Source organism: Catharus ustulatus, chromosome 5 (assembly GCF_009819885.2).
Source record: "Catharus ustulatus isolate bCatUst1 chromosome 5, bCatUst1.pri.v2, whole genome shotgun sequence".
NCBI classification, from domain to species: Eukaryota; Metazoa; Chordata; class Aves; order Passeriformes; family Turdidae; genus Catharus; species Catharus ustulatus.
This window is the reverse complement of record NC_046225.1, coordinates 63,785,515-63,800,825: the sequence shown is the minus strand read 5'-3', so window position 1 is coordinate 63,800,825 and position 15,311 is coordinate 63,785,515. Positions and strand designations below refer to the sequence as shown.

At 43.2% G+C, this 15,311-nt stretch overlaps 1 pseudogene; it reads left to right on the top strand.

Annotated features, from left to right (window-relative positions):
- Positions 1-9,353: 9,353 nt before the first annotated feature.
- Positions 9,354-10,445, top strand: LOC116996850 (annotated as a pseudogene).
- The last annotated feature ends 4,866 nt before the right edge of the window (positions 10,446-15,311 follow it).

Sequence of the window (15,311 nt, the reverse complement as noted above, 5' to 3'; positions counted from 1 at the left end):
GCTCATAGCCCAAACTGGACTTTAGGAGGCTTGAGTCTCCATCTCCTATAGATGGAATCAGAGATGTTCAGTGTGAATTGACACCTGAAGTCACAGGTAAAAAATGGCATTGCTGGTGTCACCGAAATTGTGGGAAAAACAAAAGCCCTCCAACAACATTTTTAGTGTTAGAGAATCAAGGCATTACTTAAGTTCTGGCCAGGATGTTGTTCTGGCCAGGATGTGCAACAGAAATAATTTCATTTATACATAGCCCAGATGTGCAGAGAAAATCATTGCATGACACATGAATTTTACCAGATTTTTCACAGACTTTATACAGTCAAAACCCATAGAGATTCATTGGTTCAATGTTCATTGGCTCCAATTACATAGTTCTGAATATTTGGTTTCCTACTGGATCTGGATTTCTTCATCTTTGATGTTAATTAGGTCCTCACTCCCTGATTGTCTTATCAGTCTTTTCTGGACCCTGTCTCCAACCATGCCAGGGGACAGTGCCTGAGATGTTTCTGATGTTTGGTGATGGCCATTACCTTTTTGGGTATCTTTTGGGCTACTCTGTTGGTTCTGTTGAGATGTTAACCTCATCAGGTCTTCACCTGATGGAACTATGCCCTAGAAAGAAACTCTAACTCCCTTCCTCCACGACAAAGGGGAACATAGGTTGGACTTGATGATATCAAAGGTCTTTTCCAACCTAGTTCATTCTGTGATTCTGTGAAAACTGGCTAAAGTTATAAAATAAAAAAATTTAAACTTGGTATATTTTCCAACAGTGTCATCACTGGCCAGGTTTGAGATCTTCCAACCATGGGAGTGCACCAGGGACGTGGCCAGGCCAGCCTCCCAAACAAGACACATACTGGCCCAGGTGACAAACCAGAGTGCTGTCAGCAGAGCAGCATCCTGCTTTCTCCCACCACTCCATCTCTACCCAGGGGAAAATAAAATATAATAACAAACAAAAATGCTGGCTTGGCACACACACTTTTAGTAGGAAACTGTTCTCTTTCCAGCTGATGCCTGACTCTCCGTGGTGATCGTGACACTTGCCCCAGATGTGGGCAGCTCTCTGGAATCTCAGTCCGAGGCAGCTGATCCTGCTTGTGCCCGGGGTGAGAAGCCTCCCACCATCCCTACACCAGACACTGAGAGGCTGAGGCCTTTTTCTGGATGCAGACCAGAATAAATTTGCCTCAGCTGTTACATCAGGCAGAGTGTGGCTTTGCACAGCTCTCCCAGAGCTTTCATCCTATTTTTTTTCACCCCTTTTTGGGAAGACACAGTCAATCCCACTCATTTAGATGGACAAATATGACTAGGCACTGAAGAGAGAAATCTCAGCTGAAAATCAACACATCAAGCAATACACTGTTTACCTTTCTGGTTTCCTTTTTCATCCCCAAATACCCAGTAGGAGCAGGAGCCAGATGGCTCACTCGAATGCTTTTGAAATTTTCACACGCATACTTAGTAGCTACATACGGCAATTTAACCCTTTGTGGCTTGGGGGAGGTACTGGTGTGAGCCACCTGCTTCTGCTGTTGGCAGCCAGGAAGTTGTCCTGCTTTAAGTCTTTTGGAGCCTTTGGTTGGAGCCTTTGATTGCCCCTGATGAGAGGGCAAGTGGAAGGATTGTTTGCTTTTATATCCAATTTCCGGTAACATTATTATCAATTTGTTTCTGCTCCCAATAGGAATTATTTTCCATTCGCACACATGACAGCAAATTGTATTGAGTCTAAAATCAGAGCATAAAGTCACTTACCTAGCTCATGTGGCAGAACCAGATTACTGGAATAGGCCTAATTTTATCGGCACGGGCTATGTTTCTTAGGCTTTGTGAAACCATTAAAGGGTCTGGAAATTTTGTACAGGCCAGCTCAGAAAAGGTTTGCTGTCAGAGTGCACCATGAAAAAGCTTTTCTTAGCAGTGAAACTTTATTTTCCTTCTCTCTCAAGCTGGATGAGGATCAAACTTTTACTCATGTGAAGGTGAACACAACTCTTGAGGCAGTTGTAGATCCTAAATCAGGCCCATGATACAAAGTAATTTACATGGAGCACTTGACTGCCTAAACTCCTCAGTTCCCTCAGCTCTGAAAGCTGCCGTGAGTATGGATCAGCCAGGCAGGGTACAGCTAATTACTTGCCTTGCCATTTGCCAGTTGAGGCAGTCAATGAGTAGGACAAGATCCTTAAACCAACAATTCCATGAAGCAGTTATTTCAAGTATCATAACAATGCTATACATTGTTTTTATAGCTTGGCTGCTCAAACAGTGACTTGATCAAAGTATGCAGGGTGATTTCCTGGACAGTCACTCCTTGTTTTAAAACTAGTACTAATCATACTACTAAATGCATAAATACATCATGCAATAGCCTGATCCAAACAGATCAGCTTAAATACAGGACCAAATTCTTCAGCTGGCAATAGGTATGCGAATATGGCACTATGATTGTGCTTCAAGGAGAAGAGTACTTAGCTCAGAGAATTCCAGAAACCCCATTACCACCTTCTTTGGCTTCATCATCATTTGTCAAACAGAAGAAACAATTCTGGAGAGGGGCAGGGGAAACCACTGTAAATTATAACAAAAATAGGTGACTGAAATTGGGATTTGGGTGTCAGAATGGGAGAAAATATGTTGATATTCCTCCATTCTATAACTTTAATATAAATGCTGCCCAAGCAAGATGTCAGAGTGATACCCCATTGTTGATAATTTCTGGTAACACTCCAGCTCTGGTAGGTTCTTGGTTTCATTTCCCTTTTTAACTGGTTTGAACACCTCCAGCAGCTCTGCATGGTGCTGTGGATCAGGCTCCTCCTCACTTTAGTGGGAAGGTGCAGAAAGAAGCAGAGGTTTCCCACAGATAGGAGAGATCCTATCATTCTGATCGATTTGCAATACAGGAGGTGATGGTCACAGAAAATTTATGCACATCTTGGGCTGCCTTGTGGAAGAGATGGGGAGGAGAACATTGCTGGTTCAATTACCAACCTCTGACATCTCTGCTAACACCTTTCCAGGATGAACAGCTTCACTCCCTGTTTCTCACAGCTATTGATCTGCAAACCCAGAGTGATGTTGCTACATCAATTGAGCTCTGTCAACATGTTCAAAATATTCTCTGCAACTCTCATAGGCAAAGACTTACTTTAGCATGAAATGAGAGATAAGCTGCACTATTTTATACAATCTTCCTCCACATATTTTGTAAGGCTTCCTTTTAAAATATTTGAATATTTTGAACTGCTATTGTAATATTACTAACAAGTTTTGAGGAGTTTACTATTTCTTTTAAATCTGAATCTCCTAATCACTTTCTTGAACTGCAAGAAATCTCTCCCTACACAATTTATCCCCAAGGTCTTGTCAAATCTGTCCCAAAACCAGACTCTCCTGAGTGATCCACTCCTCATTATCAAAGAGCAGAGAAGACGATTCTTGCTCAAGAAGGACAATTGAAGCCTGAGGCTATCTAAAGAAGGGAAAAGAAAGATTTCCCTTGCTTCCTCTGCAGAGTCAGTCCTCAGTCTATCCCACACACTCTCCCAGCCTGTTGTGCTGTCTGTTCTTTCTGTCCTTTTCCTTCTACCCCAGCCTATGACTCCCCACATTCCCTCTTCAGCCTCCTCCTTCAGCCACCTACAGTGGCCAGAAGTCAGTAAAACCCACCAGTTATTCCCACCACAGGACCAAACCCAGCCCCTCAGGCGGGCACAGGAGCAGTTTCTCACCAGGGAAGTGTCCTGTCAGCTCCCCCTCTCCTGGGCTGTCAGAGGGGAAAGCCCCGTTTGCCAAAGTGCTATATTTCAAGTGGAAGATCTACAGAATTGAAGAGGTTGTATCTTAGCAACCACAAATGCATTAAGAAAGCAGTTCAACTGTTTAAACCTTCAATTATAAACCCCCCACAAAGAGGCAGCTGTTGTGGATGAGACTCAACGCCTGTGCAGTGATTCCCTGTGAGAGACACAACTGCCCTGTGCACATCCACCTGCCAAAGGCATCTCGGTGAAGCTTCTCCCTCCCCTGCACAAATGAGAGGGTGCTGCCATGGCCCACACCCACATCCTTGCTCTCCAGCAGGAAGAGAAGTGGAGAAAAGGCATCTTTTTGCAGAGAAACCTTGAGGTCTTGTTATGCCCATAGGACCAAAGCAAGATCTTCAAAACTTCCCAAGGGGAAAAAAAGGAGTCCCACAACGAAAATTCAGAGTGAAATAGGCACAGCGCTGTGATCACTTCACAAGAGTTGCTGCGATGCAGGATGCATACCCTGATTTGTACAGTTTAGAATTCCAATCTTCTCCCTTCCTGGGTAGTACCTGAATTATCAGTCCTCAGATGCACGTTTCCCTGAGTTCTTTTCTTCCAAGGATTTGTGCAACTGGAGTCAGGCTGTTCTCTGCTTTGTGTGGACACCCCGTACAACAGCTGTTTCAAGGTTTCCTTACCACGGCTGCAGCAAACCCGGATTTCATCCTTGACCTGACAAAGTTATAACAAAAACAACAGGGCATCTGCAAAAGTTAGTTTATGTAGTTCACCATTTTTTGCCTAAAAACTTTCTTGCCATTATTTAGGGCACATTCTGCTCCATTCTACATTGTTCTCAATGCCCCCATCCCAGCTGTGTGATGACACACAGGGATGAACCTCATTGTCCTGCAAAGGGAGTTCCAAGGACTATTGTCAATCCCTCCAAAGGGAGCTGCCTGAGAGGAACACGCAGTAGGAGCGGTGCAGAGTCCGTCATCCACAGACTGAAAATATTTTTCACAGGAAGGTAGGACTTAACCCGTAAGCACAATGCATAACCAGCCTCCGAGGGGAGTAGAAGCACATCTGACACTGCAAGGGCAGGTCTTTGCAGAGCCCACAAACCTGATGGGACACGAAGGGTGGTAGCCCTTGCCTCTCTTGCTCTTGCTTCATAGATACACTATTCTGGAGAAACTTAATATCATAAATAAAGCAAAAAAAAATTCTGCTAGAGCAACTACCAGCCCCAAAGAGTGCCCATGCTAATGAGGACTGTGATATAAGGCACAGGCATATACTCAGTGTATCCATCTGCACTTAAAGACTGTATGTGTCTAAGCTTAGACAGAAGAACTGCCCTGGGCTAGAGAAACTTCAGGCTATAGGATGGAAGGACTCCATGGAGATTCACTTTTTAAACAATGATTAAAGATCAATTGAAGTGTTACTAGACGCGGTATTAGGAGAGATTTATGAATCGGCAATTTATAACTGCAAGAAAGCATTTGTTGTAAAGAGAAAACTGAAAAATCCATTTATTGCAAAACCAATTTCTGGGCTCATCATCTGTCTCACACAGATATAAGGGCACACATATGGGGAGTGTGTCAGCCAAGGATTGCCTTCACTGAGCAAGTTGGTAAATTCCTGTTAGTATGTGCTTTGAACAAAATTTTAAAAAAACAAAACAAAAGAAAAGAAAACCCTGAATTGTTATGCACTGCATCTTCTGGATTGAATATGTTTTGATCTTGAAGAGTTTTTTTAAAAGATGGTTCTTAGAGTATTCAGACAATGATATCCATCTTGATCTTCAGATGGCAGCTTTGGCTTTGATTCTAGACAAATTCTTGATCAGAACTTGGTCTGTAGACTACTTCCAAAGCATCTAAGACCTATTAAAATAACACTTCCATTACCTAATTAATTGTTTGAAGCTATTTTCAGTGATTGTTTATTGAAGTTATAGTTTGTCACCTGAGGCAACAGCATGGCTTGTTGTCGTGGAAACATCTCTGCTGTCACCAGGGATGAATAGGGAGGGAGGAATGGGAGAGAAACTAGAGAGGAGATGCTTTGTTGAAATGCCTTGCTCTTTAAAGTGACAAAATTATTTCAGATAAAGACAGGCCATGCTGAGATCGACACACACTGATTCCTGGGATATTACAGGCTCTGTGGGCTTGGTTCAAGCCCTTTCTAATTTAGTGTGACACAGCTCCTGCTGTCAGGCACTGCTGTCTCCTGTGGTTAACAGCAACATTTACAGGGCCTTTCTGTTACCAAACTTGCTATTATTGCACAAAAATCCTGCCGTCTACAAAAATAGAACAAAATGTCTCTAGCAACCTGCTGTCATCTCTCTATTTGATTTGAAAAAGGTGAAAAATCAGTATTGCGGAGTTTCTCTTATTGGTCTTTACCTGGCGTGTGATCTTGCCACAAGTTCTCTACATTCCCAAATCTTTGTGTTACTATAGTCCCTGGGTATCTAAAGCAAGAGTTGCAGTTAGGATTTCCCTAAAATCAGCATGGTTTCTACCTAACTTTTTACTAAACTCTGCCACAGATGTTCTCTGTTTCTTGTTGTGTAGATAACAGAGAGTTAATAAAATGGTTTAAGCTCTGATAAACTGTGATTGTAATTTTTTTTTTGCATCTGAGACATGAAGATGCAGGAAAAAACAGGGTTGCCACCAGCAGCACTATCAGGACTATGTTTTGGCACTACTCACTTTACTACAGAACCAGACAATGCAGATTGATGCTGGCAGGCTTATTTTATAAGATCTTAGAGACAGGAACATTCTCAAAACCTGCTGAGCTGCAAATCAGCTAGGCTGCACTTTTCATAAGTTTGCCGTGCACTGTTTCATATACTGTTCATTTATCATTGTGCAGTTTTTTATCACACAGAATAATAGATCTTTTTCCTCTCTTTTCATAGTCTTGGACTCCAGGCACACTCCACAACGATACCTTTGCTTGGCATTTGCTTAACTTCGCTTGTATCTGGCAGGGAATCAGCTTCACAAATGGTTATCTATTTTTCATAAGACGTTTTTTTCTAACTGCATTTCCTCTTCGAAATGGAGTAAAACCAGACCCCGATTCTTTTGTTCCTTGGCGGTGCCCTCTGGAGACAGCGGTAGAGGGAAGAAAGCGCAGCGTGAGCCTGGAGTGCCACCTGATGGCACGGGAGGCAAGGCATCGGGTGGGGTCTGTGCCAGCTGGGACACCTGTCCTCTGACAGCTGGGGACACCTGTCCTCTGACAGCTGGGACACGTGTCCTCTGCCAGCTGGGGACACCTGTCCTCTGACAGCTGGGACAGCTGGGGACACCTGCCCTCTGCCAGCTGGGACAGCTGGGGACACCTGCCCTCTGCCAGCTGGGACACCTGCCCTCTGACAGCTGGGACACCTGTCCTCTGACAGCTGGGGACACCTGTCCTGTGCCAGCTGGGACACGTGTCCTCTGACAGCTGGGGACACCTGTCCTGTGCCAGCTGGGACACCTGTCCTGTGCCAGCTGGGGACACCTGCCCTCTGCCAGCTGGGACACCTGCCCTCTGCCAGCTGGGACAGCTGGGACACCTGTATTCTGACAGCTGGGGACACCTGCCCTCTGCCAGCTGGGGACACCTGTCCTCTGACAGCTGGGACACCTGTCCTGTGCCAGCTGGGGACATCTGTCTTCTGCCAGCTGGGACACCTGTCCTCTGCCAGCTGGGACACCTGTCCTCTGACAGCTGGAAACACCTGCCCTCTGCAGCCAGGGGACACCTGCCCTCTGCCAAACTGGCAAATGACCATTTTCTTTTAAAAAGTCCTGAACAGATAAAGCACAGCAGTACAGTGAGGCTCCAAGCAGAGATGTGCTCTCTCTGGAGGTTAATGCTCCTGCATGAGGACACAACCTCCTGGATGCCCTGTGACTGGGCTTTCTGACTTTTTAAAGAACATACTGAAGATGCATAACTCACCAACAGGCGGGGGATGCACTGTGATGCTTCTGGCATCTGACATCAAACTGCAGATGAGAATGAATCTCTGCCAATAATTAATACTGGAAATGTGAATTGGTAATTACCTTTGTACGTCACTCACTGACGTCTCTAAAGCCAAGGCAGATGTCACTAACACCAACTAATCCAGCCTCATAACAAACAAAATGCCAACCAAATGAAGCTACAAACCTGGCAGTGAAATGAAAGCATTTTAAGTGAAGTTCAGATTTTAGCCCATACAGACACTTTTGCATAAAACCTGTATTTCTAAAATTTACACCAACATGTTCTTACAAGATTCATGAACGGGGTTAAGAGAAATATCAGCTGACATGAGAGTGTGAATAAAATCAGATGCACTGGCAACACCACAGGAACTGAACTGAAAATAGAGCAGCTGTGGAGTGGTTGCCCTGTGCCTCAGTGGAGCTGCAAAGGAAGCAAGGGAGTGTTTTATGGCAGAAGACAGAGTGTACCCCCCGGACTCCAGAGCTGGCACAGCCAGAGCTCACAGCGTGATCTACACTTCCACTTGGACTGAATTGCCAGAACTCACACAAACCCCCTTCTCCCAGGCTGTAGTGCTGTTTCTGACAAACTGTAATGATGGGTCATTCACAGTGGCTGCCCAGGGCACACCCAACACCTCAGGCTACAAGCTGGGTGTTAAATGAGATAAGGAAGAAAAGACAAACCCCATGAGACAGGGTAGTGTTTCTTTTTCTCCACACCAATGACTCAGCTGTGGTAACTCCCCTCCTGGGAAGCACCAGCAGGGTCCCACCCATCCTGAGGGGTTATGTCCTGTTAATGGGCCCTCTTGGACTTAACGGCACCAACATAATAGGCAGCTCCAAGGATTTAGACCATCAAGGACTTCCCAACACCCCATGACTCACAGTATTACATCATTCCCTTGTGAAACTCCTCGCCCAAGGGGACATATTGAGCATTACCCCTCACCTGAGCAGATATAACTGGGGACTCTGGACATTACCACAGCCACTGGACTGATCCAGAGGACCAGAGCTTCCACAGGACCACCTCTTTTGACTACAACCACTACCCTGACCCACAGGGTGCCAGGTTGTACTCTGATTTTTTGAGTTTAAGCCAGTTTTCTGCGTATCATTGCATTTATTCTAATCTTTCTATTAAATTGGAACTCCAACCTGAAACTTCTCTGAAGGTTATTGAATAGGGTTCATTTCTGCCACTGGTTTACTTTCAAACCAGAACATCTTCTGGCTCCTGATATGCAGCCTGAGAGAGAAATTGGAATTACAATTTTGTTCTAAAGCATTTGTGTATTGGGATACAAGACTCCCTGACCATCATGATGCTTGATGTACTCATGTGGATGTTTTACTTTACCCTATACATACTTCTGTATATGGGGAAATATTTACCCATCATGATGCTCTTTTTAAGGCTGGAGAGGAATCAAAATTGCTTTGTTAATATACTATGCTTATGGCATGATAATATCAGAAGCAATGAATTTGATTTGGAATGTATTTTAAGTTTTGTTTGCCTGTCCTAGTCTGGGCTGATACCTCTGGGACTGCCATGGACATCCTGAAGCAGGAGATCAGCAGGAAGCACCAGCAGCTGGAGGAGAAGGAGCTCCTAGGGGAAAATAAGAAGCATTTCAAATGCAGTGAGTTAGCTAGAAGGGACGAGGAGGCCTACTGCCAGAGATGTGGCTACAAGGTACAGCAGCAGGAAGAGGAGGAGAAATCACCCCTCAAACCCAGTGCTGGAACTTGAAGTAGCAGAGGACAAGTTACCAATTACTCTTTCCAGACAGGAGGTTATCAGGAGGTTATGAGAGAGGGGTGAGCCCATCAGGCTGTCTGGAGAAACAGATTATGATGCATTTCAACATCTGAGGACGATCTGAGAAATTACCTGAAGGCTGCTTTGGATAAGATTGATCAGCAGTATCTGAATGAAATTTTAGGTGGCCATGAAGCAGGAGGTAATAACTCCCAGAACTGACCTGAAAGTTCATGAGGAGAATTCTACAATTGAAGAACTAGAAACTTTGGGAGACTCTTCAGCACAGGATGATGATCACTATGATATGGACATCATAACAAAGTTCCTGAATGTTCTTCCGGGAGTTTGGGCTAAGGAGTTGAATGCCAGAAAATACTTTGTGAAACAGGGAGTGCAGGGGAAGCTGGACAGCGCCAATCAGAAATAGAGTCCTACCTGAGGCCACTCTTCAGGAAACTCTGCAAAAGGACACTTCCTGCTGACATCAAAGAATCAGTAACAGATACTATTAAATTCATGTTGCAAAGAGAGTATGTGAAGGCAAACAATGCCTGTTTCCAGATGGCCACTGGAAATGCTCCCTGGCCTATTGGTGATACCATGGTTAGCATCCATGCACAGATGGGGTGGAAAAATACTGTCTCCAAGCACGTGGCCCATGGGCTCCATGACAAAACCCAAAGGAAATATATACAGGGGCTGAAGAGGCTCATGACCATTTGCCAGAAGCGAGTACAATGCTCTGTGAGGCTCTGCAGGGGCCAGAGCATGGCTTTTGGTGTCCAAGACTCAGAGAACATGGAAGATGAGGAGGTGGTAGGACCTTCACACCCAGCAGAAGAGAGAGCAGAAGAGAGAGCCATCTCTATCTCTGGATGACCTGCGGAGGGAGTTCACCTGCCAGGAGAAGGAGTCCATCCTGACCTGGCTGCTCCACATCTGGGACACCACAGCCAATGACACCATTCTGGATGGAAGTGAGGCCAGCCAACTGGGATCCCTGTTCTGGAATGTGTCATTGGCCAGGGGTCAGGAAAACACAGGAAACTCAGCCTATGGCAACTGTGAGAAGAGCTCAAGGAAAGAATTTTCCAGGTCTTGCCAGGACCAACAAGACTCTTGCTACTAGGAGCAGGCATCCCCCAGCCAAGGAGAGAGGGTACACTCTGTGAGGCAATCTAGGGTTTTCCCGTCATGAGCCTGGAAAAGACATGAGGAAATGGGACGGAAAGCCCACCTCTTCCTTAGCAGCCTGGGTATGTGAATTTAAAAGAGAAATTACTACTGTAAGAAGGTCATGTAGGGTAAATGCTGCTCTGGGCTCGCATGGGCAAGACTCCAGGTGGTACAGGAATGATGATATGAACAATCCTCTTGAAGGGTCCTCCAGGTCATATTCACAGGAAGAGCTGAATGATTACCATGACCAGGATTAGAGGGGCCCTGCCTCTAGCCAGGTAGAGGAAAGGAACAATGGGATCCATTGGACTGTGTGGATCTGATAGCCTGGCACATCTGACCCACAAAGGTATATGGTTTGGTTGGCACTGTGCTCAATGTACCCTGATGCTGTCGAGATATGTGGGGGCAGCCAAAGTCTTTCAGCCACACCCTTCCTAGCTTCCAAACCTGTGCTGGCCATGACTCAAGTGGCTTTACAGGCACAATGCTTCTTATGTCACAAGTCTACAGCTTTCCCACTGCCCAAACAATACAGATAAGTAACAAAGGGAGCAATCCCACTGGCTAACCTCAGGCACTGCAGAATATCCTACATTAAGATTCCATCTACACTGTATGTAGAACAAGCTGAGCTGGGGAAACTCAAGCCTCTCCAAATGGCCCTTGAAAAAACCCCAACATTGTTATCTAGATGCATTGTTATCTAAAGGTAGGTCAGGAAGATCCTGGCACATTAAAAAAGACAACATGATTAGATCAAAAGTTGCAATAAAAAATATTTTCCAGGACTGAGACCCCAGCACTGCCTGGGAGCAGAAATGGCCCATGCTAACCCTAACATTCTGCACACAGGAGCACTTAATACCTCCAGGCGGTAGTGTTATAAATGAGAGTGTTTGAGATTGCTTAAAAAATCACTAGCAAGAGTATTAGCAAATACCAGATTTAATATTAAGCAACCAAGCATGACAAGTTCATGGGCAAGATTCACTCTACTACTTACAGGACAGCTAAGGCACAACAAGGGAAAGCAAGCATCAACAAAACCAAACAAAATCCAGGCAATCAAAACAAAAATAAACTGAGAACTATCTAGGGGTGTGTGTGTGTCTATGTGTGACAAGCACAGGCAAGGATGAAAAGAAACACGGCTTAAAAGCTTGACAACACTCAACAGTACTTTAACTCAACTTACGCCTTAAGACTAGAAATTTAACATAGGAAAACCACTTAACTTATATCCGGCTTAATTTGTAACTTAATGTATATCTTAACCTTAACAATCTAGCAGAGCAGTAATGCTTAACAGTAGTTCACCTAACTTACATTTTCTAAGTTGAATTTAGCAATTTAACAGGACGCTTGGCAACACTTAGCTTAGTTTATAACTTATGTTTAACAATTTAGTTTAAGTTTATAGTTATAACTTAACCTTACTTACAGGCCTAACTTAGATATCTAAGGTATTTAAACATCTAAGAACGCAGTACTTCTCTCAGAATTGTTATAGCATATGCATTGGGGCAAGCACACAGACAAAAACTGTCAGTGCAAGCAAGATACCTGTGAAAAACTCCCCCCAGAGGTGAGAGAAATACTCACTTTGGATACTATTTCATCTCCTGACAGGTGAAGATGGGGCTTTGAGGAGTGGGAATAACATAGCATTCAAATCACGATGTGCAGTAAAAATCATCACTTGTTGCACAGAGTTAAATGAAAATTTTTGTCAGATGAAAATGTCGAAATTAGTGTTGTGAAGCTGCAATCTTACAGAAGCTGCTTCATGTAGCTGTCAGTGGGCAGATACATATCCAATTTTCTTCCATACTCACATAAACTATTTTTTAAAGGAAGGCTATAAACAGCGTTTCTATGTTCCTATTCTGCTAAGTTCAAGCTTAGTTAGAGGGGAGGAAAACACAAGTTTTCTCAGTGCTTAACATCCATCCTTAAGGGGAAGGTGACTCTCATCTTTTCCATATCAGGCTATGATTTATAAGAGGAACTGCAGGATGCTAATGATTTTTTTTTTTCTAGAGTAAAAGGTAATTAAAGCTTTTGAGTAATAATATGAAAATAAATGAACCATCTTAATGCATATGAACAGCGCTGTGATTTGGTGTTTGGTTTCCAGGAATCCTATTTGCACGCAACACTTGCTTGTATGTGGGTGCCAGAGGAGGTATGTTATCTCCTTACAAGCTGGCAAATTGCACCTTTTTTTGCTGCATGGATTAATATATTTCTAACTCAATGACATAGTTGTTGGTTTTCCTTCACATCCATCTGCTCTTCAAACAATTGCAGCTGTGAAGCTGAGGTTGGAGCGCAGCTTCTTTCAACCTCCTTCAGCTGTTACTGGATGTGAGCCTTACCCTGAGAGGCTGCAATGGGTTTGCAAAGTATTGAAAATGTACTCACTACCTGGAAACTTCTTTTGCCTTTTCCAATGGAAATAGAGAACCCAGAAGACAGACAAGCAGCACACAGGAAGAATATAAGAAAGCACTACACTACCCCAAGGGTAACACAGAAACACAGAATGGTTTGGGTTGGATGGGACTGTCAACCCCCCTGCCATGGAGAGGGCACCTTCCACCAGACCAGATTGCCCATCCAGCCTGGCCTTGAACACCTCCAAGGATGGGGCAGCCACAGCATCTCTGGGCAGCATTCTCATCACCTTGTGTTACAAAAAAATTGCAAAAAATTTCTAATTAATGACTGCTATTTTATGGCATTTAAAAGATCCATTTATTCTAGGAAATAAAACCACATATTAAATTCCCACAGATCTCCATTTGTTTTTCCTCTGAGAGAACAGGGCAAAACTCTGCATTCTTGCCTCCTGAAAGATGCTGTTAGTCATGACAGAGTGGGCTCTTAAGTTACTCAGAATTTCTATATGTGTTGTGTTGTTTTTCTGTGCTTATGGAAGAATGTATCAGCTTGGAGAACAAGCAGTTCTCATGTTACATTGAAGATGAAATTCAAATGAACATTTTTTCTAAATTCTGTATATTCTAAATGCTAAAGCTGAACTTACAGAGGAACAGCTGAATCTAATTTAGAATTGTCAATACAACCCATCCTCCTCCTCTTCTGTTAATTAATACTAATTCAAAAAACTGAATTACCAGCCTGGAAAAGGGCACCTGGGTTTGTTTATAATTCATGATATATTGAAAACTGAGTAAGAAAATAATAAAAGTAGGAATAATTGAATAATTAACACAGCTGCCAGATTCTGTGGCTCTCCAGCCTAGAAGATGGACTGGTTTGAACACACAGCTGTAGCTGAAATGGAACAATTATTTTGTGCTCTGTTTGCTTGCAAGGTGCAAAGTAAATAGAGGCACCCTTTGCAAAAACACCTTGATAGCAATTTTGTGCTTGTCAGCAAAGATACACTTCAGAATTGAAAGATTTATTTGGTAAAGGTTTCAGAAGACTGAACAGTAGACCGACAAGATAATGGAGTACCTATCCATCGTGCTACCATTAATGTATAATCTTTTTCCATAAAAATTTAAAAGTATCAAGGAGAAACACTTGGGAACTAGCATTAAAGGGCATTATTTAAAGGTCTCGAAGTAAAATTTGCTTCCTCTGTCCCTTGTAGTTGCACTGAAGAACTAAAACCATATGGAAAATGACCTTCAATGTGCTACTGTGCAAAATTTCCCACCTGTGCTGAAAAGAGGCACTTGACAAATTCAAGTACCCCATCAATCCATCACTACAGAGCACATGAATTATTTTTCCTAAGATGTAGCTAAGTCAGAGTTTGGCTTCGGGTTTTTTTTCCTCTTCATGTAAATACATAAAGGGTAATTGTTTAACTTTGACCGATTTTGATATGAGTATTTTTGAAGGAGCTCTTCCCCTCTGAGGAACCAGAGATTTTTAGCTAATAATTCTAAGTTTGCAAATTTAGTTACAGTAATATGCCTATATTCTCTAACAACTTCTGCAAAAAAGGCTGAAATACAAGTTTCAGAGTTGATATTATGATATAGATGGGAACTGAGGTACCATGATTAAGCCTTTTGTCTCTTAAAAAGCAACTCATTCCAAAGAAATCAAGTACTCTCCTTCCTTTGCCAAACTTCCCACATTTGACTTGAGTTGCTTTTTAATTTTCAGGACATGCAACAACTCCTTCAAAATGCACCACAGTAAGTCACTAACTTGACATCCATACAAAGAGTAAAAGCTAAAAGGAGAATTTTTAACATTAGTTCTGAATCCCAAGACTGTTGCCTTTTTTCCCTCCTGACAAACACATGAATAGAAGTTTCATAACTGTGTGTATGTAAGGGAAAAAGTTTAAACAATTAAAATCTTCTCTGCTTAGATTTCGGAGCCAGAAAAAAAAAAAAGCCTATGGAAGTTCTAACAAAAGGAGAAAGGCCTAAGTTTGGCTCTGGACAAAATGGGCCTGGGTAAGGGAAGCGGTCAAAACTTGCATTTACTTGCTATCTTATTCCTTTTCTTTTCCCTAAGTGGAAACAGATAGTTGGCAAGTTTTCAAAGCTAGAAGAAACCTGAAGATATGAT